This window comes from Rutidosis leptorrhynchoides, chromosome 2 (genome assembly GCF_046630445.1).
Source record: "Rutidosis leptorrhynchoides isolate AG116_Rl617_1_P2 chromosome 2, CSIRO_AGI_Rlap_v1, whole genome shotgun sequence".
NCBI classification, from domain to species: Eukaryota; Viridiplantae; Streptophyta; class Magnoliopsida; order Asterales; family Asteraceae; genus Rutidosis; species Rutidosis leptorrhynchoides.
Genome location: NC_092334.1, coordinates 602,367,942 through 602,390,812, shown reverse-complemented (window position 1 = coordinate 602,390,812; position 22,871 = coordinate 602,367,942). Strand labels below are relative to the sequence as shown.

General features: G+C 33.9%; 1 pseudogene; it reads left to right on the top strand.

The window, feature by feature from the left end:
- The first annotated feature begins 303 nt into the window (after window positions 1-303).
- LOC139889953 (cytochrome P450 704C1-like) lies at window positions 304-21,987 on the top strand (annotated as a pseudogene).
- Window positions 21,988-22,871: the final 884 nt, after the last annotated feature.

The window sequence follows — 22,871 nt, the reverse complement described above, 5'->3', positions numbered from 1 at the left end:
ATTTATAAAATTAAAGGCTAACCAACGTCAAAGTGTTGGTCTAGTGAGTGAGTATAACCTAGGTCCTCTATAGTGGGTGTGTTGGGCTCGTCGAAGCTTCCAACAATGGTACGATGATGTTAACGTTTGCCATCTATAATTTTTAATCCAAGTTTACATCAAAGTTGATGTTTAATTTGTATTTATCTTATCATTTTACATGGGCATATGACCGGCCATACATATATACATTAACCTTCCATTTACTATATAACTGTGATTACTATTTTACATTTTAACCATATGTTTACCTTACTTTTTAACATGAAAAAAACTCTCTTGTTGATTTCCATCATCTTGTTCCTCACCACAAGCAGTTATTTTTCAACTGCCTTCATGCTATCACTTATTGGACTCATAATTCTATTTGCGATTGCATTTTTGTCATATTTTCTCGTACCTTACTTTAAAGAATTTATTATATCAGTTTATCAACGGCCACCGGTTGTAGGCTCAGTTTTCAGCATGCTTGTGACGACCCGAAAAATTTCCGACCAAATTTAAACTTAATCTTTATATGATTTCGATACGATAAGCAAGGTATATAATGTTGAGTCTAGAAAGGTTTGAAACGATGTTCATATATTCAATTGACCCTCGACTGCTCTCGACGATTCACGAACAATTAATTGTAAATAGATATGTGTGTATGTGTGTGTGTGTGTGTGTGTATATATATATATATATATATATATATATATATATATATATATATATATATATATATATATAGTGGTAGGATCAAGAGGGAAGTAACCAATCGGGGGGAAGCGGGGGGAAGCAAATTTTTTTTTTCATTTTTTGAAAAAACTTTGTTCACGAACATTATAGATTGGATGAAAATAAGAACATTTAGAAAAGACACTTCGTGATGAATGTTATTATTTTGGCGGGAAAATGCTCAAAGAAGTAATATATACTACCTCCGTCCCATCACAAGTGTCCACATTTCTATTTTGAGATGTCCCATATCAAGTGTCCACTTTGTGTTTCAACCAATGAGAAGAGATTATTCTGGAGAGAGAAGATTTCTGATTGGTGGAGAATGAAGTTAGTGGGATTTTCTAAAACTGTGTGCAAAAAGTAAGTGGACACTTGTAATGGGACGGAGGGAGTAACAATTATCGTGTTTTTCGAGCGTATGTTGAGGTTTTAGATATTAGGGTTTAGATATTAGGGTTTATAGGGTTTAGATATTAGGGTTTAGAAATTTAGGGTTTAGGGTTTAGATTTAGGGTTTAGATTTAGGATTTAGATTGAGTTTTTAAAACGAACGGTTTAGAGTTTAGGGTTTAGAGTTTAGGGTTTAGGGTTTAGGGTTTGGTGTTTTGGGTTTATGGAATAAACCCAAAACACCAAACCCTAAACCCTAAACCCTAAACCCTATACTCTAAATCGGGCTAAATTTTACTTCACAAAACATGGAAAAAAAACGTTAGCATTCTCCACGAACAATATTATCTTGAATGTTATGTTTGTCGATCGTTTTCCCGCCAAAATAATAACATTTATCACGATGTGTCTTTTCTAAATGTTCTTATTTTCATCCAATCTATAATGTTCGTGAACAAAGTTTTTTCAAAAAACAAAAAAAAAAAAAAAAAATTTTGCTTCCCCCCGATTGGTTACTTCCCCATTGATCCTGCCCCTATATATATATATATATATATATATATATATATATATATATATATATATATATATATATATATATATATATAAAATTCAAAATATAATTTGAAGTATTATATGTTGTTGCTATAAAAAAATTTAATAAAATAAAAATAGGATATTATAATAATTATTATTTAAAATATATCTCTATATATAAATAATGTATATTAAAAATAAATATTAAATGATTGTAATACTCGTTTAATGTTTCGATTGATATTAAAGTTAAATTCGAACTTATGTAATTTTAAAATAAAAGGTGATCCGAAAATAAGTTATATAAGTTATAGGCTTATTAAAAGTATATTTAGGATCTAATTATTTAATTTTAACACTCTTTATATTTTACTTATAAATGAGAGGGACAGTTAATGTAATTTTTATTTAACAAATTGAGGATCGAATTTTATACCATAATGACCAAAATAAATAAATATACTTAATATAAACTTTTGGAATTTTTATGAGTACTTTTATCCGCCACTGAATCATCAACGGAGCACGAAATACTATTCCTAATAAGACTGTCGGTAGGATACTTTAATGAATTGTCACGAGAATGAATGGATTACTGATTGTCAATTAACATGTGTTAAAGTATTAAATATTATATTATTTATTTATTATTATATTATTATATTATTTATTTTATCTTATCACTACTACCTATTTTGTTTAGTGTTACCATAAATGAAAAACAATACTTCATCATCTCCATAAACTCACTTGTTTTTGCTTTCGATTGTCACCCTAAAAACCATAACCAACAACAACTTAAACTCGTTACAAATCTTTTCTCTTTTCTTGTTTTTGGCTCGGTAAACAACCATCATCAAAACTCTCCAAGACCTATGATTATCGCTCCTATTTTTGTTTATCAAGCTTCAAACCAAACTCTACTGTTGGTTGTTGTTATGCACAACCATCTTTACTAACTGCTTGTTCCTACTAGACTTACAACCCATATCCTTCTTTTTAAACAACCACCTTCTCAATGATCACTATCCGCCACATTGCACCACCACCTATGCCACCTTCTTTTCGGTGTAAACCATCGTGAATCACCCATTAAATCACGATACTCACTTCCAATGGCGACTCTACATACATCGGAGTGGGTCCTATGACCCCACTATCTTGGAAATTTATATTAGCATGTATACTTCAAATTGTACAGGACACCACTAAAATTTAGCAATAGGACTCCATATATTTTTAAAATTTATGGTTTTTTTTAGGTAAACAAGCACTAAAGTACCCTTCAAATATAATTTTCTTTGAAAAAAAATTTTGGGACCCCAATTAAATTTTATTCTAGATTCGCCAGTGCTCACTTCAAACCCGTTAACCCACCACCACCTACGGTCTACTATATAACCATCACCATAACCCATCGCCACCACCACCAACCAATCACAACCGTTGACCACCTCTTTCTCTCTCACCTCTCTCTCACAACCAAAATTATTTTTTTTTTTCGTTGTTAAGTTGTTCGAATATCACCACTACAACTCACCTCCACCGTCTACAACTTTCACTACAACACCGCCATATTAGAACACCTTAAGCTACACAAGCAGCTACGCTGCATATACTTTCTGTTTCTTGCTATTTCAATCGAAACCAACACCACCGAAAACCAACTTTTGTTGCACTGCTTCTGTCCGAACCAAACAACCATCATCACCACCGCAAGACTCCCACCATCATATTTATTTTTTTTCCTCCGTCACTCATTCCTGTTTCCTTTCTTTCTATCGCTGCATTTCTAGCAGCTATTACATTTGTTTCCCTATAAATAAGATGATGATGGAAACAAAATGAAACAGTGGTGAATAATGCCCACAGTTTATAGATTGCCAACTTGGTTATATACATTATTATTATACAAAGAATTTCATATGTGTATGTGGGACAAAGGGGTTTTTCATGGCAGACAACAATGGGTCACAAAAGTGACGTTTTTTTTTATTATTTATTTATTTAATTTTTTTTTTAAATAATGAACATGAAGGATGATAGAGTAATAATGAGGCGTAATGATTTTTATAAACGAAAATGGTGATGGTGTTACTTTACAACTAACATAGATTTGATGATGATTATGATACAAATTATGATGATGATACAGTAGAGGAATGATGAGGATGATGTTAATACAATGATGATAAGTTTATAGAATGAAGAGGATAACAGTTTCCTATATGCTACTATTATTTAAGCAATCGGAATTCTACAAGAAAGCATCAAACAGTTAGATGGTTGGGCGTGTACTCTTGAAGCAGGAGGTCTTGGGTTCGAACCCGGGCCACCACATATTTTTTATTATTATTATCAGAAGAAGCTGGGCTGTGTTAAAAAGCTTGGGCCTGTTGGACCGAATACTTGTGTCTCGTGTTGGGCCGTATATGATGGTGCAGTTGGGCCGAATGTTATGTTGGCCCAATGATTCGGTTTAAATCAATTTAAGTTACATCATAAATCAGAAAAACAGACTTAGAGGAGTGGTCTTGGAATTTATCAAGTTAGCGTGATGTCGCGGGTTCAAACCCGGACTTGAGCATAATTTTTAAGTGCTACTCCTTTGAGGTAGTACTACTATTACCATTATTATTATTATTATTATTATTATTATTATTATTATTATTATTATTATTATTATTATTATTATTATTATTATCATTAAAATAAGTATTGGTATTATTATTAACTTTATTATCATAATTATTATAATCTTTACAAACTAAAAGACATTTATAAAAAAAAATATATATTTTTACATCTATATTAATATTAGGTACTATTATGTTCTAATAAAATGTTATTATAATTATGTTACAAATAGTATATAAACATATTTTTAAGTTAAGTCATATATATAAATATTAATTCTAATATATTTTAAGCATTTATATATAATAATATATATTAATTATATCCTAATTAAAGTACCTTAATAGGAATCTGTTTTATATAAATATTAATTATTAATTTATTTACCAAAATAACATACAAATTATGAATATAAGAAGTATATTAATAATATTAATATAAACTTGTTACTTGTTATTATGTGTTTTAATATATATAACTGGTATAGGTTCGTGAATCCGAGGCCAACCTTGCGTTGTTCAATGTCGTCATATGTATTTTTACTACAAAATACAGTATGGTGAGTTTCATTTGCTACCTTTTTAAATGCTTTTGCAATATATATTTTTGGAACTGCGAATACATGCGCTGCTTTTATAACTGTTTTACGAAATAGACACAAGCAATTGAAACTACATTATATGGTTGAATGATCGAAATCGAATATGCCCCTTTTAGTCTGGTAATCTAAGAATTAGGGAACAGACACCCTAATTGATGCGAATCCTAAAGATAGATCTATCGGGCCCAACGAGCCCCATCCAAAGTACCGGATGCTTTAGTACTTCGAATTTATCATGTCCGAAGGGAGTCCCGGAATGATGGGGATATTCTATATGCATCTTGTTAAGGTCGATTACCAGGTGTTCAATCCATATGAATGATTTTTGTCTCTATGCATGGGACGTATATTTATGAGAAATGAAAATGAAAATCTTGTGGTCTATTAAAATGATGGAAATGATTATTTATGTTAAACTAATGAACTCACCAACCTTTTGGTTGACACTTTAAAGCATGTTTATTCTCAGGTATGAAAGAAATCTTTCGCTGTGCATTTGCTCATATTAGAGATATTACTTGGAGTCATTCATGACATATTTCAAAAAACGTTGCATTCGAGTCGTTGAGTTCATCAAGATTATTATTAAGTCAATTATAGTTGGATATACTATGAAATGGTATGCATGCCGTCAACTTTCGATGTAATGAAAGTTTGTCTTTTAAGAAACGAATGCAATGTTTGTAAAATGTATCATATAGAGGTCAAATAACTCGCAATGGAATCATATGTTATCGTATTCGTTCTTATGGATTAGGACGGGTCGCTTCAATGCTGATACACTTTGACCATATTTTTTATTATATGACTTTGATTGCTAGAAAACACCACACTTTCCTCTTTACTACGCCTACTCACAGTGAAGTACATATTGCTGATCTGATTAATGTTGAATATATTTTAAAATCCAACTTTCCAAACTACACCAAGGTATTTTATGATTTTTGTTACCCTTTTAATTGAGATATATAAATTTGTAATAACATAACATATATTAGTATTGTATTTGATTGACATGTTCACTTACAGGGAGATTACCATAAAGGGATAATGAAAGATCTTTTTGGAAATGGGATATTTGCAGCTGATGGAGATATATGGCACATCAAAGAAAGCTTGCAAGTTACGAGTTTTCAACTAAAAATCTTAGAGATTTTAGTACTAACGTTTTCCAATCAAACACTGCTAAGCTGGTAAACAAGATTTCAGAAGCAGCTGCTCAGAATGAAGTTATTTATCTACAGGTATTATAAGTTAAATCAAAGTGAAAATACTCATCCTAACCAGGTAGCACCTTACCCTGTTTACCTATGTGTTGCATCAAAAACAGGTATCAGTTAAAGCACATATACAAAATCTTTGTATAATATATAGGTAATAATATTTCTGAACCGATTCCTTTTTTAGTTGATATGTTTGGGTTAAGACACAACCCAAATCTACCCAAATATAAACACGTCAAAATTGTCACTCTGTGTTAAGTGAATAAAGCCTACGAGGAATCTTCATAAGATTGCAACACAATCATAAGATAGCCCGTGGTTGGGGCGGAGAGGTCTCAGGTTCGAATCCTGTGGTCAGGAAAGGGTTAAAATAGTTGAAACTAATCCTGCTAGGCTGCGTACATTAGAGAATTGGGTTGGATTACTCGCCCTCTTGGGTAATTTTATAGGATCTTTTAATAACATATGAAGATTGTAACTTTTAAACTTTTTATGCAATAAACTCACAAATTTTGTTAATTTTGCAGGATCTTTTAATGAAATCCACTTTAGATTCGATATTCAAGGTCGGATTTGGTTTTGATCTTGATACTTTATCCGGTTCAAGTGAAGTCAGCAATCGATTCATGATAGCTTTTGATGATTCAAATGTTATTATCTTCCGAAGATACGTTGATGTGTTATGGCGAGTTAAAAGGTATTTCAACTTCGAAGTAGAAGCTTCTCTGAAGAAAAACATAAAAGTGATTGAAAGCTTCGTGTATGAATTGATACAACACAAGAGGTGTATGATGAAAAATGAGAAACTTGATGTGAGTATCATCCTTTAATTAACTAAACTGATATATGGATGAAGTTGTGAGAAACTTGGCAGTGCCCTTGGATCGGTTTCAAGGTTTCCTCCCGGGCAGCGATGGGGGCAGGGTTATTATCGCTGCATCGGCATAGTCGAAACGGGGGATGATAGCAACGGGTGGTTTAGTCCCCCTCGGGTGATCCCAATCGCTGTAAAAAAAACTGATATATGGATCAGAGTTATGTTATGCTTTATCTTTAATGGGTCAAACAGGTAAGTAAAATATTTTAACTTGTAATGACCCATTTCGCATTGGTCGAAAGACATACAAGTGTATTCTGATTAAATTATATAATTATCCAAATTTTGATAATTTTTTTAATCGTAGTTTATATTAGCTATTCATAAATGATTTAATAACTTGGGTCAAAAAAGTGTTTCAGGTCAAACCCACCCGTACCAAACGCTACATCTTTGGAGTTGTAATTACTTGATATTCATCATCAAGATCTTTAAAGAGGTTATCTTTTTATGGTTTTACCTTTTATGAAAACAGGGATATAAAGAGGACATATTATCAAGATTCTTGACTGAAAGTGAGATAAATCCTGCAAAATTGAGTGATCAATACTAGAGAGACATAGTACTTAGTTTCATTATTGCAGGGAAGGACATAACAGCAAACACACTCACTTGGTTCGTTTATATGCTTTGTAAGAACACTTTCATTCAAGAAAAAATTGCACTTGAAGTGAAAGAAGCCACAGGAGCTGCTAAGGATATACATTCTATCGATGCATTCTCTCTAAAGTTAACAGAACCGGCCCTTGAGAAAATGCATTACCTTCATGCAGCTTTAACCGAGACTCTTAGACTTTACCCTCATGTTCCCTTGGTAATCTTGTGCATTAGGGGTCAATTAATTCATAAAAGGTGGCACTATAAGTGGGTCGGGTAATATATCAAAATGGTCAATGAAATGTCCCGTTCTTATTGATTAAAAACGTTCCATATTAATTGATTTCGTTGCGAGGTTTTGACCTCTATATGAGACGTTTTTCAAAGACTGCATTCATTTTTAAAACAAACCATAACCTTTATTTCATAAATAAAGGTTTAAAAAGCTTTACGTAGATTATCAAATAATGATAATCTAAAATATCCTGTTTACACATGACCATTACATAATGGTTTACAATACAAATATGTTACATCGAAATCAGTTTCTTGAATGCAGTTTTTACACAATATCATACAAACATGGACTCCAAATCTTGTCCTTATTTTAGTATGCAACAGCGGAAGCTCTTAATATTCACCTGAGAATAAACATGCTTTAAACGTCAACAAAAATGTTGGTGAGTTATAGGTTTAACCTATATATATCAAATCGTAACAATAGACCACAAGATTTTATATTTCAATACACATCCCATACATAGAGATAAAAATCATTCATATGGTGAACACTTGGTAACCGACAATAACAAGATGCATATATAAGAATATCCCCATCATTCCGGGACACCCTTCGGATATGATATAAATTTCGAAGTACTAAAGCATCCGGTACTTTGGATGGGGTTTGTTAGGCCCAATAGATCTATCTTTAGGATTCGCGTCAATTAGGGTGTCTGTTCCCTAATTCTTAGATTACCAGACTTAATAAAAAGGGGCATATTCGATTTCGATAATTCAACCATAGAATGTAGTTTCACGTACTTGTGTCTATTTTGTAAATCATTTATAAAACCTGCATGTATTCTCATCCCAAAAATATTAGATTTTAAAAGTGGGACTATAACTCACTTTCACAGATTTTTACTTCGTCGGGAAGTAAGACTTGGCCACTGGTTGATTCACGAACCTATAACAATATATACATATATATCAAAGTATGTTCAAAATATATTTACAACACTTTTAATATATTTTGATGTTTTAAGTTTATTAAGTCAGCTGTCCTCGTTAGTAACCTACAACTAGTTGTCCACAGTTAGATGTACAGAAATAAATCGATAAATATTATCTTGAATCAATCCACGACCCAGTGTATACGTATTTCAGTATTGATCACAACTCAAACTATATATATTTTGGAATCAACCTCAACCCTGTATAGCTAACTCCAACATTCACATATAGAGTGTCTATGGTTGTTCCGAAATATATATAGATGTGTCGACATGATAGGTCGAAACATTGTATACGTGTCTATGGTATCTCAAGATTACATAATATATAATACAAGTTGATTAAGTTATGGTTGGAATAGATTTGTTACCAATTTTCACGTAGCTAAAATGAGAAAAATTATCCAATCTTGTTTTACCCATAACTTCTTCATTTTAAATCCGTTTTGAGTGAATCAAATTGCTATGGTTTCATATTGAACTCTATTTTATGAATCTAAACAGAAAAAGTATAGGTTTATAGTCGGAAAAATAAGTTACAAGTCGTTTTTGTAAAGGTAGTCATTTCAGTCGAAAGAACGACGTCTAGATGACCATTTTAGAAAACATACTTCCACTTTGAGTTTAACCATAATTTTTGGATATAGTTTCATGTTCATAATAAAAATCATTTTCTCAGAATAACAACTTTTAAATCAAAGTTTATCATAGTTTTTAATTAACTAACCCAAAACAGCCCGCGGTGTTACTACGACGGCGTAAATCCGGTTTTACGGTGTTTTTCGTGTTTCCAGGTTTTAAATCATTAAGTTAGCATATCATATAGATATAGAACATGTGTTTAGTTGATTTTAAAAGTCAAGTTAGAAGGATTAACTTTTGTTTGCGAACAAGTTTAGAATTAACTAAACTATGTTCTAGTGATTACAAGTTTAAACCTTCGAATAAGATAGCTTTATATGTATGAATCGAATGATGTTATGAACATCATTACTACCTTAAGTTCCTTGGATGAACCTACTGGAAAAGAGAAAAATGGATCTAGCTTCAATGGATCCTTGGATGGCTCAAAGTTCTTGAAGCAAAATCATGACACGAAAACAAGTTCAAGTAAGATCATCACTTGAAATAAGATTGTTATAGTTATAGAAATTGAACCAAAGTTTGAATATGATTATTACCTTGTATTAGAATGATAACCTACTGTAAGAAACAAAGATTTCTTGAGGTTGGATGATCACCTTACAAGATTTGAAGTGAGCTAGCAAACTTGAAAGTATTCTTGATTTTATGAAACTAGAACTTTTGGAATTTATGAAGAACACTTAGAACTTGAAGATAGAACTTGAGAGAGTTCAATTAGATGAAGAAAATTGAAGAATGAAAGTGTTTGTAGGTGTTTTTGGTCGTTGGTGTATGGATTAGATATAAAGGATATGTAATTTTGTTTTCATGTAAATAAGTCATGAATGATTACTCATATTTTTGTAATCTTATGACATATTTCATGCTAGTTGCCAAATGATGGTTCCCACATGTGTTAGGTGACTCACATGGGCTGCTAAGAGCTGATCATTGGAGTGTATATACCAATAGTACATACATCTAAAAGCTGTGTATTGTACGAGTACGAATACGGGTGCATACGAGTAGAATTGTTGATGAAACTGAACGAGAATGTAATTGTAAGCATTTTTGTTAAGTAGAAGTATTTTGATAAGTGTATTGAAGTCTTTCAAAAGTGTATAAATACATATTAAAACACTACATGTATATACATTTTAACTGAGTCGTTAAGTCATCGTTAGTCGTTACATGTAAGTGTTGTTTTGAAACCTTTAGGTTAACGATCTTGTTAAATGTTGTTAACCCAATGTTTATAATATCAAAAGAGATTTTAAATTATTATATTATCATGATATTATGATGTACGAATATCTCTTAATATGATATATATACATTAAATGTCGTTACAACGATAAACGTTACATATATGTCTCGTTTCAAAATCATTAAGTTAGTAGTCTTGTTTTTACATATGTAGTTCATTGTTAATATAATTAATGATATGTTTACTTATCATAATATCATGTTAACTATATATATAACCATATATATGTCATCATATAGTTTTTTTACAAGTTTTAACGTTCGTGAATCACCGGTCAACTTGGGTGGTCAATTGTCTATATGAAACCTATTTCAATTAATCAAGTCTTAACAAGTTTGATTGCTTAACATGTTGGAAACATTTAATCATGTAAACATCAATCTCAATTAATATATATAAACATGGAAAAGTTCGGGTCACTACAGTACCTACCCGTTAAATAAATTTCGTCCCGAAATTTTAAGCTGTTGAAGGTGTTGACGAATCTTCTGGAAATAGATGCGGGTATTTCTTCTTCATCTGATCTTCACGCTCCCAGGTGAACTCGGGTCCTCTACGAGCATTCCATCGAACCTTAACAATTGGTATCTTGTTTTGCTTAAGTCTTTTAACCTCACGATCCATTATTTCGACGGGTTCTTCGATGAATTGGAGTTTTTCGTTGATTTGGATTTCATCTAACAGAATAGTGAGATCTTCTTTAGCAAAACATTTCTTCAAATTCGAGACGTGGAAAGTGTTATGTACAGCCGCGAGTTGTTGAGGTAACTCTAGTCGGTAAGCTACTGGTCCGACACGATCAATAATCTTGAATGGTCCAATATACCTTGGATTTAATTTCCCTCGTTTACCAAATCGAACAACGCCTTTCCAAGGTGCAACTTTAAGCATGACCATCTCTCCAATTTCAAATTCTATATCTTTTCTTTTAATGTCAGCGTAGCTCTTTTGTCGACTTTGGGCGGTTTTCAACCGTTGTTGAATTTGGATGATCTTCTCGGTAGTTTCTTGTATAATCTCCGGACCCGTAATCTGTCTATCCCCCACTTCACTCCAACAAATTGGAGACCTGCACTTTCTACCATAAAGTGCTTCAAACGGCGCCATCTCAATGCTTGAATGGTAGCTGTTGTTGTAGGAAAATTCTGCTAACGGTAGATGTCGATCCCAACTGTTTCCGAAATCAATAACACATGCTCGTAGCATGTCTTCAAGCGTTTGTATCGTCCTTTCGCTCTGCCCATCAGTTTGTGGATGATAGGCAGTACTCATGTCTAGACGAGTTCCTAATGCTTGCTGTAATGTCTGCCAGAATCTTGAAATAAATCTGCCATCCCTATCAGAGATAATAGAGATTGGTATTCCATGTCTGGAGACGACTTCCTTCAAATACAGTCGTGCTAACTTCTCCATCTTGTCATCTTCTCTTATTGGTAGGAAGTGTGCTGATTTGGTGAGACGATCAACTATTACCCAAATAGTATCAAAACCACTTGCAGTCCTTGGCAATTTAGTGATGAAATCCATGGTAATGTTTTCCCATTTCCATTCCGGGATTTCGGGTTGTTGAAGTAGACCTGATGGTTTCTGATGCTCAGCTTTGACCTTAGAACACGTCAAACATTCTCCTACATATTTAGCAACATCGGCTTTCATACCCGGCCACCAAAAATGTTTCTTGAGATCCTTGTACATCTTCCCCGTTCCAGGATGTATTGAGTATCTGGTTTTATGAGCTTCTCTAAGTACCATTTCTCTCATATCTCCAAATTTTGGTACCCAAATCCTTTCAACCCTATACCGGGTTCCGTCTTCCCGAATATTAAGATGCTTCTCCGATCCTTTGGGTATTTCATCCTTTAAATTTCCCTCTTTTAAAACTCCTTGTTGCGCCTCCTTTATTTGAGTAGTAATGTTATTATGAATCATTATATTCATAGATTTTACTCGAATGGGTTCTCTATCCTTCCTGCTCAAGGCATCGGCTACCACATTTGCCTTCCCCGGGTGGTAACGAATCTCAAAATCGTAATCATTCAATAATTCAATCCACCTACGCTGCCTCATATTCAGTTGTTTCTGATTAAATATGTGTTGAAGACTTTTGTGGTCGGTATATATAATACTTTTGACCCCATATAAGTAGTGCCTCCAAGTCTTTAATGCAAAAACAACCGCGCCTAATTCCAAATCATGCGTCGTATAATTTTGTTCGTGAATCTTCAATTGTCTAGACGCATAAGCAATCACCTTCGTTCGTTGCATTAATACACAACCGAGACCTTGCTTTGATGTGTCACAATAAATCACAAAATCATCATTCCCTTCAGGCAATGACAATATAGGTGCCGTAGTTAGCTTTTTCTTCAATAACTGAAATGCTTTCTCTTGTTCATCATTCCATTCAAATTTCTTCCCTTTATGCGTTATTGCAGTCAAGGGTTTTGCTATTCTGGAAAAGTCTTGGATGAACCTTCTGTAGTAACCAGCTAGTCCTAAAAACTGGCGTATGTGTTTCGGAGTTTTCGGGGTTTCCCACTTTTCAACAGTTTCTATCTTTGCCGGATCCACCTTAATACCTTCTTTGTTCACTATGTGACCGAGGAATTGAACTTCTTCCAACCAAAATGCACACTTTGAAAACTTAGCGTACAATTCTTCCTTCCTCAATACTTCTAACACCTTTCTCAAATGTTCACCGTGTTCTTGGTCATTCTTTGAGTAAATAAGTATGTCATCAATGAAAACAATGACAAACTTGTCAAGGTATGGTCCACACACTCGGTTCATAAGGTCCATGAACACAGCTGGTGCATTAGTTAAACCAAACGGCATGACCATAAACTCGTAATGACCGTAACGTGTTCTGAAAGCAGTCTTTGGAATATCATCTTCTTTCACCCGCATTTGATGATACCCGGAACGTAAGTCAATCTTTGAATAAACAGACGAGCCTTGTAGTTGATCAAATAAGTCGTCGATTCTCGGTAGTGGGTAGCGGTTCTTGATGGTAAGTTTGTTCAACTCTCGGTAGTCGATACACAACCTGAATGTACCATCTTTCTTCTTGACAAACAAAACAGGAGCTCCCCACGGTGATGTGCTTGGTCGAATGAAACCACGCTCTAAAAGTTCTTGTAATTGGCTTTGCAGTTCTTTCATCTCGCTGGGTGCGAGTCTGTAAGGAGCACGAGCTATTGGTGCAGCTCCTGGTACAAGATCTATTTGAAATTCAACGGATCGATGTGGGGGTAATCCCGGTAATTCTTTCGGAAATACATCGGGAAATTCTTTTGCAATGGGAACATCATTGATGCTCTTTTCTTCAGTTTGTACTTTCTCGACGTGTGCTAGAATAGCATAGCAACCTTTTCTTATTAGTTTTTGTGCCTTCAAATTACTAATAAGATGTAGCTTCGTGTTGCCCTTTTCTCCGTACACCATTAAGGGTTTTCCTTTTTCTCGTATAATGCGAATTGCATTTTTGTAACAAACGATCTCCGCTTTCACTTCTTTCAACCAGTCCATACCGATTATCACATCAAAACTCCCTAACTCTACTGGTATCAAATCAATCTTAAATGTTTCGCTAACCAGTTTAATTTCTCGATTCCGACATATATTATCTGCTGAAATTAATTTACCATTTGCTAATTCGAGTAAAAATTTACTATCCAAAGGCGTCAATGGACAACTTAATTTAGCACAAAAATCTCTACTCATATAGCTTCTATCCGCACCCGAATCAAATAAAACGTAAGCAGATTTATTGTCAATAAGAAACGTACCCGTAACAAGCTCCGGGTCTTCCTGTGCCTCTACCGCATTAATATTGAAAACTCTTCCACGGCCTTGTCCATTCGTGTTCTCCTGGTTCGGGCAATTTCTAATAATGTGGCCTGGTTTTCCACATTTATAACAAACTACATTGGCATAACTTGCTCCGACACTACTTGCTCCGCCATTACTCGTTCCGACACCATTTGTTCCTTTCGTTCTATTAACCCCTGGTCCGTAGACCTCACACTTCGCCGCGCTATGACCATTTCTTTTACACTTGTTGCAAAATTTGGTGCAGAACCCCGAGTGATTCTTTTCACACCTTTGGCATAGCTGCTTCTGATTGTTGTTGTTGTTGCGGTTATTATTGTTGTTGGGATGATTGTTGTAGTTGCTGTTGTTGTTGTTGTTGTTGTTGTTGGGCCGTTTGTTGTAGTTGCGATTGATGTTGCGATTGTTGGGATAATTGTTGCGATTATTGTTGTAATTGCTGTTGTTGTTGTATTGGTGATTCTTATCACCGTTTTCCTCCCACTTTCTTTTGACTTGCTTCACATTGGCCTCTTCAGCAGTCTGTTTTTTAATTCTTTCTTCAATCTGGTTCACTAGTTTGTGAGCCATTCTACATGCCTGTTGTATGGAGGCGGGCTCGTGTGAACTTATATCTTCTTGGATTCTTTCCGGTAATCCTTTCACAAACGCGTCGATCTTCTCTTCCTCATCTTCGAATGCTCCCGGACACAATAGGCACAATTCTGTGAATCATCTTTCGTACGTGGTAATATCAAATCCTTGGGTTCGTAACCCTCTAAGTTCTGTCTTGAGCTTATTGACCTCGGTTCTGGGACGGTACTTCTCGTTCATCAAGTGCTTGAATGCTGACCACGGTAGTGCGTACGCATCATCTTGTCCCACTTGCTCTAGATAGGTATTCCACCATGTTAACGCAGAACCTGTGAAGGTATGCGTAGCGTACTTCACTTTGTCCTCTTCAGTACACTTACTTATGGCAAACACCGATTCAACCTTCTCGGTCCACCGTTTCAATCCGATCGGTCCTTCGGTTCCATCAAATTCTAAAGGTTTGCAGGCAGTGAATTCTTTGTAGGTGCATCCTACACGATTTCCTGTACTGCTAGATCCAAGGTTATTGTTGGTATGTTGCGCAGCCTGTACTGCGGCTATGTTTGAAGCTAGAAAAGTACGGAATTCCTCTTCATTCATATTCACGGTGTGTCGAGTAGTCGGTGCCATTTCCTTCAAAATAGTTAAATGGAACAAGTTAATCATACAGAATATTAAGAGTAGTTAATAGTATTTCGTAGCATAATATGAACTCATTTATAAAAGCTTTTTCTTCATATTAGCGTTTTATAAGTTTAAATTCGGGTAGTACCTACCCGTTAAGTTCATACTTAGTAGCTAATATACAATTCAACTACTACAATTCTATATGAAAAACTGATTATAATAATATTTCGCGTTCAAACTTTTATACAATATTTTACAAACTTACAATACCTCTTATTTTACATAAAGCATGAAATATAGCACACAATAACTTTGATACAAGATAGTTGTGAAGACAATTCTAGCTAGTACACAAGTCGTTCAGCAAAGGAAATAAAGACACGTAATTCATACGTCCAGAAACAAGTCATGCATTCTGGTTTTACTAGGACTACTTCCCATCCTTGGTCTTGTGCAACATAACCGTTATGGCCGTTGATAAGACAGCGTGTTGTAACGTCATCAAAGGGACGAGGGTTACGTAATGTCCAACAGTCCCGTAATAATCTAAAAACCTCATTTCTTACCCCAATTACCGACTCCGTCACTTGTGGAAACGTTTTGTTTAATAGTTGTAGCCCGATGTTCTTGTTCTCACTTTGGTGAGAAGCGAACATTACTAATCCGTAAGCATAACATGCTTCTTTATGTTGCATGTTAGCCGCTTTTTCTAAATCACGAAGTCCAATATTCGGATATATTGAGTCAAAATAATTTCTTAACCCGTTGCGTAAAATAGCATTTGGGTTCCCCGCAATATATGCGTCAAAGTAAACACATCGTAACTTATGGGTTTCCCAATGTGATATCCCCCATCTTTCAAACGAAAGTCTCTTATAAACTAAGACATTCTTGGAACGTTCTTCGAATGTCTTACAAACTGATCTCGCCTTAAATAGTTGTGCCGAAGAATTCTGGCCGACTCTAGACAAGATTTCATCAATCATGTCTCCGGGTAGGTCTCTTAAAATATTGGGTTGTCTATCCATTTTGTGTTTTTAAACTGTAAAATAGACAAGAGTTAGATTCATAAAAAAAAATACTTATTAATACAAGCAATTTTTACATATATCATAAAGCATAAGAACACTATATTACATATATTACACCACACGAATACAACTATCTTATTCCGACTCGCTCGTTTCTTCTTCTTCGGTTTTGGTTCGTTTTGCCAAGTTTCTAGGGATATATGATGTTTCCCTAATACGAGCCGTCGTTGTCCACATTGGTTTAGAAAAACCTGGTGGTTTAGAGGTTCCCGGGTCATTGTTACAACTTAAGGACTTCGGGGGTTGACGATACATATAAAGTTCATCGGGGTTGGAATTAGATTTCTCTATTTTTATGCCCTTTCCCTTATTATTTTCTTTTGCCTTTTTAAATTCAGTTGGGGTAATTTCTATAACATCATCGGAATTCTCGTCGGAATCCGATTCATCGGAGAATTGGTAATCCTCCCAATATTTTGCTTCCTTGGCGGAAACACCATTGACCATAATTAACTTTGGTCGGTTGGTTGAGGATTTTCTTTTACTTAACCATTTTATTATTTCCCCCACCGGTTCTATTTCTTCATCCGGTTCCGATTCTTCTTCCGGTTCCGATTCTTCTTCCGGTTCCGACTCTTCTTCCGGTTCCTCTTCGGGAACTTGTGAATCAGTCCACAAATCATTCCAATTTACATTTGACTCTTCATTATTATTAGGTGAGTCAATGGGACTTGTTCTAGAGGTAGACATCTATCACATAATATCAAACACGTTAAGAGATTAATATATCACATAATATTCATATGTTAAAAATATATAGTTTCCAACAAAAATGTTAAGCAATCATTTTTAAAGAAAACACGGTCGAAGTCCAGACTCACTAATGCATCCTAACAAACTCGATAAGACACACTAATGCAAATTTTCTGGTTCTCTAAGACCAACGCTCTGATACCAACTGAAATGTCCCGTTCTTATTGATTAAAAACGTTCCATATTAATTGATTTCGTTGCGAGGTTTTGACCTCTATATGAGACGTTTTTCAAAGACTGCATTCATTTTTAAAACAAACCATAACCTTTATTTCATAAATAAAGGTTTAAAAAGCTTTACGTAGATTATCAAATAATGATAATCTAAAATATCCTGTTTACACATGACCATTACATAATGGTTTACAATACAAATATGTTACATCGAAATCAGTTTCTTGAATGCAGTTTTTACACAATATCATACAAACATGGACTCCAAATCTTGTCCTTATTTTAGTATGCAACAGCGGAAGCTCTTAATATTCACCTGAGAATAAACATGCTTTAAACGTCAACAAAAATGTTGGTGAGTTATAGGTTTAACCTATATATATCAAATCGTAACAATAGACCACAAGATTTTATATTTCAATACACATCCCATACATAGAGATAAAAATCATTCATATGGTGAACACCTGGTAACCGACAATAACAAGATGCATATATAAGAATATCCCCATCATTCCGGGACACCCTTCGGATATGATATAAATTTTGAAGTACTAAAGCATCCGGTACTTTGGATGGGGTTTGTTAGGCCCAATAGATCTATCTTTAGGATTCGCGTCAATTAGGGTGTCTGTTCCCTAATTCTTAGATTACCAGACTTAATAAAAAGGGGCATATTCGATTTCGATAATTCAACCATAGAATGTAGTTTCACGTACTTGTGTCTATTTTGTAAATCATTTATAAAACCTGCATGTATTCTCATCCCAAAAATATTAGATTTTAAAAGTGGGACTATAACTCACTTTCACAGATTTTTACTTCGTCGGGAAGTAAGACTTGGCCACTGGTTGATTCACGAACCTATAACAATATATACATATATATCAAAGTATGTTCAAAATATATTTACAACACTTTTAATATATTTTGATGTTTTAAGTTTATTAAGTCAGCTGTCCTCGTTAGTAACCTACAACTAGTTGTCCACAGTTAGATGTACAGAAATAAATCGATAAATATTATCTTGAATCAATCCACGACCCAGTGTATACGTATCTCAGTATTGATCACAACTCAAACTATATATATTTTGGAATCAACCTCAACCCTGTATAGCTAACTCCAACATTCACATATAGAGTGTCTATGGTTGTTCCGAAATATATATAGATGTGTCGACATGATAGGTCGAAACATTGTATACGTGTCTATGGTATCTCAAGATTACATAATATATAATACAAGTTGATTAAGTTATGGTTGGAATAGATTTGTTACCAATTTTCACGTAGCTAAAATGAGAAAAATTATCCAATCTTGTTTTACCCATAACTTCTTCATTTTAAATCCGTTTTGAGTGAATCAAATTGCTATGGTTTCATATTGAACTCTATTTTATGAATCTAAACAGAAAAAGTATAGGTTTATAGTCGTAAAAATAAGTTACAAGTCGTTTTTGTAAAGGTAGTCATTTCAGTCGAAAGAACGACGTCTAGATGACCATTTTAGAAAACATACTTCCACTTTGAGTTTAACCATAATTTTTGGATATAGTTTCATGTTCATAATAAAAATCATTTTCTCAGAATAACAACTTTTAAATCAAAGTTTATCATAGTTTTTAATTAACTAACCCAAAACAGCCCGCGGTGTTACTACGACGGCGTAAATCCGGTTTTACGGTGTTTTTCGTGTTTCCAGGTTTTAAATCATTAAGTTAGCATATCATATAGATATAGAACATGTGTTTAGTTGATTTTAAAAGTCAAGTTAGAAGGATTAACTTTTGTTTGCGAACAAGTTTAGAATTAACTAAACTATGTTCTAGTGATTACAAGTTTAAACCTTCGAATAAGATAGCTTTATATGTATGAATCGAATGATGTTATGAACATCATTACTACCTTAAGTTCCTTGGATGAACCTACTGGAAAAGAGAAAAATGGATCTAGCTTCAATGGATCCTTGGATGGCTCAAAGTTCTTGAAGCAAAATCATGACACGAAAACAAGTTCAAGTAAGATCATCACTTGAAATAAGATTGTTATAGTTATAGAAATTGAACCAAAGTTTGAATATGATTATTACCTTGTATTAGAATGATAACCTACTGTAAGAAACAAAGATTTCTTGAGGTTGGATGATCACCTTACAAGATTTGAAGTGAGCTAGCAAACTTGAAAGTATTCTTGATTTTATGAAACTAGAACTTTTGGAATTTATGAAGAACACTTAGAACTTGAAGATAGAACTTGAGAGAGTTCAATTAGATGAAGAAAATTGAAGAATGAAAGTGTTTGTAGGTGTTTTTGGTCGTTGGTGTATGGATTAGATATAAAGGATATGTAATTTTGTTTTCATGTAAATAAGTCATGAATGATTACTCATATTTTTGTAATCTTATGAGATATTTCATGCTAGTTGCCAAATGATGGTTCCCACATGTGTTAGGTGACTCACATGGGCTGCTAAGAGCTGATCATTGGAGTGTATATACCAATAGTACATACATCTAAAAGCTGTGTATTGTACGAGTACGAATACGGGTGCATACGAGTAGAATTGTTGATGAAACTGAACGAGAATGTAATTGTAAGCATTTTTGTTAAGTAGAAGTATTTTGATAAGTGTATTGAAGTCTTTCAAAAGTGTATAAATACATATTAAAACACTACATGTATATACATTTTAACTGAGTCGTTAAGTCATCGTTAGTCGTTACATGTAAGTGTTGTTTTGAAACCTTTAGGTTAACGATCTTGTTAAATGTTGTTAACCCAATGTTTATAATATCAAAAGAGATTTTAAATTATTATATTATCATGATATTATGATGTACGAATATCTCTTAATATGATATATATACATTAAATGTCGTTACAACGATAAACGTTACATATATGTCTCGTTTCAAAATCATTAAGTTAGTAGTCTTGTTTTTACATATGTAGTTCATTGTTAATATAATTAATGATATGTTTACTTATCATAATATCATGTTAACTATATATATAACCATATATATGTCATCATATAGTTTTTTTACAAGTTTTAACGTTCGTGAATCACCGGTCAACTTGGGTGGTCAATTGTCTATATGAAACCTATTTCAATTAATCAAGTCTTAACAAGTTTGATTGCTTAACATGTTGGAAACATTTAATCATGTAAACATCAATCTCAATTAATATATATAAACATGGAAAAGTTCGGGTCACTACAGTCAAGACCCATTCATTTTGTTTTTTTTGTTTGATACGTTTGAGATAACAGAAACAAATTTACCAGATTCATAATTAAGTAAACTGGAACCATCACAAGATAGCCCAGTAGTTTGAGTTTGGGCCTTGATCTCCTTGCAAGAGTCGGAGGTTCGAATCTTGTGGTGGCCAGAGAAGAGTTGGAATATAGGGATGAGCATTAGTATCCGAATACCCGGTACGGTATTCGGTACTTACTTTAGGAGTATAAAATAATGCGGTACCAACCGGTTCGGTACCGGTACGGTACCACGCTCATCCCTAGTTGGAAACATCCAGGGAGTAATCGTGCTGAGCTGCGTACATTAGAGTATGAGGTTGAATTACTCGCATCGCAAATAACAGAAGAATGAAGAAAACATTATAACCTTATAACCTTAACCATAACTAGATAAAATGGGTGCATTTCCTAACTCTAATTCTTGTAAGTTTGTTTGTTCAGGATGGGAAGTGTTTAGAGAAAGATGATATTCTACCAGATGGGTGCAAGATCAAGAAAGGAGATGGTATAAGCTATATGCCATACCCAATGGGAAGAATGACATACATTTGGGGTGAAGACGCACAGGAATTTCGGCCTGAAAGGTGGCTCCATGATGGTGTTTTCTAGCCTGAAAGTCCGTTCAAGTTTACGGCATTTCAGGTAAGTAACACATAAATTTTGTACTCTTGTGAATTCGATAAGTATTCGCATTTTAATTCAAAACCATAAATAAATTCAAATGCATTTCGGTAGGGAGGACCAAGAATATGCTTAGGGAAAGAATTTGCATACAGACAGATGAAGATAATGGCTTCTTTTCTTGTTTACTATTTCAAGTTTAAACTGGTGGATGAAAGTAAAGAAGCAACATACAGAACCATGTTCACCCTTCACATGGACAATGGACTACCCTTATATGCACTTCACCGGTATCAAATATAAGCCGGAACTTGTAATCATATTGAATTGATCTTACGACGTTATACAATCTTGTGTGTCTGTTAGTCTACTATATGATGAAAGTATGAAACATAGATAAATTTATTTTAGATTTTGAAATCTTGCTTTAGATTATTAGATCATTGCAGATAATCAAAATATTTTACTTTGTTATGTTGATTAATTACTTGTACAAACAAGATTTTTCACCTCAAACGGGTGAAGAACAAATCAAATCTATCAAGGACGACTTGAACATTATACCTTCGTATGTAACCATCCAAGCAATTGCTCCAACCCGTCCAACATTTAGGACATCCATTTATTTAAATTAGACAAGGGAAGCATATGTCGTTATGCAAATAAAAAATTTCAAATAGTTGAATAGATTATCATAAATATCAAAAAGTAGAGCTAATACCTTGAACTGAACCCGTATCCTTCTCAACTTTTCCCTGCATTTCAGAAGCGCGCCTGCTTCCTATTCAATCTCCTTCAATTTCTTCATCATATCTTCTAAATCCTTAAATTAATAAAAATGTTAACCTAAGATTGTATCGTATATCCATATTATATAGATACAGCTAATCAATTAATACAAAAATTTGGTATATTCATTTGGCGTGCTTGTTTAAACAGGATACCAGTTCGTGTTGAGTTAGATAAACGGGAAATTGATCTCGATTCTCTGAGATGCCAGGTTTGTGACGGGGATATCGAAACTACCGAACACATTTTACTTCACTGTCCGTTTGCAAAAGAACTGTGGAGTAGGGTACATTGATTGTGGAAGTTAAATATTTCGCCTCATCAAAACTTGGAAAATCGATTTCGAGGCTTGAAATCTGGGGGCTTGGCGAATGAAGGTTCAAAGTTATGGCTGTTGG